The sequence below is a fragment of the Notothenia coriiceps genome, unplaced genomic scaffold, assembly GCF_000735185.1.
Source record: "Notothenia coriiceps isolate Sejong01 unplaced genomic scaffold, NC01 NC01_scaffold00006011, whole genome shotgun sequence".
NCBI lineage: Eukaryota > Metazoa > Chordata > Actinopteri > Perciformes > Nototheniidae > Notothenia > Notothenia coriiceps.
This window is the reverse complement of record NW_011338712.1, coordinates 1-2398: the sequence shown is the minus strand read 5'-3', so window position 1 is coordinate 2398 and position 2398 is coordinate 1.

Genomic DNA, 2398 nt, shown 5'->3' with positions numbered 1-2398 from the left:
CCCCCTGATCACAAGTACTGCCAAACTAAATTCCTAAGGCACCAACTGAGCCACACATATTACCGGTGCGTTCTGCAGATACAAGGTGACTTCCTCCAGAGCAACATATAGATGTGTGAAACGGTAGTAAAGAAGTCATTGTAAATTGTTTCAGTGCTACCCTAAAATCTCACAATTACCCATAGTAATTTGGTTAAAATGTGAATACACTCTTTCGGTCCTTACCAGACGCAAGTATATATTAAAACTGCTGAGCTTAACCACATGATATCCCATCCCTCACATGGTTTAACTAATTACCCTTTAATACTCAGATGGAAAGAATTCTGAGTCACATTCTAATTAGAAAACTTTACCAATTAGTGCCACTGCAGGTTCTCTAATTTTTTCAAGAAAAGTAAAACTTTTGAAAGGAATTTGAAAGGTCTTTAATAATTGTAACACGAATATTCTGTATTCAATGATTCATTAATTGCAGCTTTTATGTGAAGAATTAACTTGTTTCTACAGTTTTTTTATTTTAAATCTACCAAAAAGCCATTTTAATGATCTTAATGTTTAATTGTCCTTTTGTTGATTGTGATTTCCTCAGCAAGAAGGAATGCAATCAAGAGATAATTACTCTGATTTTGTTAAGTTCCTGGAATATTTGAAACCCAGCATTTCAGTTTCAGGGATACCAGCAGATGGTAACAATTGGGGAAAACATTGCTCTTTTGAGAGTTTACTGGAATGAAATCCTGGTGTATTTATTGATTAAGACTAGAGCAGCGCATTTTCTTTGAGATCTTCACCGCTGATGAATGGAACCAATTCTGAAACGTTGACTTTAATTACATGTATTATGTCAACAGATTTCCCATAACTGTATTAGGTTAGTTGAAAACAATACTATTACGTTTAAATCAAAAGTATTAGGTTCAAATATTATTGCTTTCAATTAACTTAATACAGTTATGTGTCATTTGTTGACATAATACATTTAATTTAAGTAAACTTTTCAGTTTTTTCAGAGTAGGGGCTACATAATATGTGTAAAGGTAATATGGCAAAAATGTGCTTATTCTCTTTTCGAAGAGATATAAATGAGCAGATAGATACTTCTCTAACATGTGTTCTGAAGGCATGTAGCTCTAAGGTGAATTGATGCATTGCTTAGCTTAGCATGAAAACTTAAAAAACAGAGAGAAAGCTAGCCTGTCCAAAGGTACTGTATCAACAATAGGTAACATCTATTAACAGCTAATCTTACGCTCACTGCACACATTATATCTTGTTTTAATAAAAAATGTGCACAATCTGAAGTGTAAAAGCAAATCATGTATTTATGAAGGATTGTGTAAAGGACCTTTATTAGCAGTGACCAGAAATGCTGTGGCGTCCAAGCTGAATGTCTCGCAAGCGGATCTGGCCAACAAATATGCTCGCACCAAGTCCCTCGTAAAACTGTGAATTGTTGTTTTACACCACTTTTTTTATACAGATTAAACAAATGAGGTATGCGCAATAAAGTGGTATGCATATTGCTTTAACTTTTGGAAAGAGCCAGGCTAGCTTTTTACAGCCTTTCTGCTAAACTAAGCTAACTGGCCGCATTCAGAAATGTAACTTGCAGACTTCTCAGTGTATCAGTATTCTCAGCAAAAAAATACAAATCAATTGAGCATATTTTTAAGGAGTACATTAATTTCTACCAGAAAGACTTGGACAAAACGGAGGACCGCTTTGATTAAAACCAGTGTAAACTTAAACCAACAGCACTTAAAATGTTTGAAACTAATTTAGGATATAACTTGTCACCCATCCCCCACCGTGATGCACAAGATTCCCAGGCTGCCTCCTCCTCCTCCTCCTCCTCCTCAGAGGGCTCAACTTTACTCCTAGTGTCCAGGATTACGTCGCCAATTAGGGCAAAGGCAAAGCCCCTTATGGTAGCAAGCCTGGGCTGATTGTAGTGTGCATGTGTGTGTTGTGCGTGTGTCAGTAATGTAACTACCAATGTGAGGAAGCACAAGGACACACGAGACAGCGGAAGCCTTCAATGAAAAAAAAGTGAACACTGTTCTGGATGACAAACTCTGTGTGAAAACTGTATAATTTAATTTCCCAAGTACACATTATCCAATGTGAATAATGCATGCAATGTGCTGGACTTCCTTCATTTTCACATGTGAATTGAATATATTTCAGACTCTATAGAAAGTGCAAACCTTCAAAGTTTTTATAGATTCCATTATATTTTATTCAACAGCACCTCCAGCTGGCAAATAAGAAACTGATTTAAATGCAGGTGCAAATGTGTGTGTGTGTGTGTGTGTGTGTGTGTGTGTGTGTGTGTGTGTGTGTGTGTGTGTGTGTGTGTGTGTGTGGACGGTCCAGGGAGGTATTTCTGAAAATG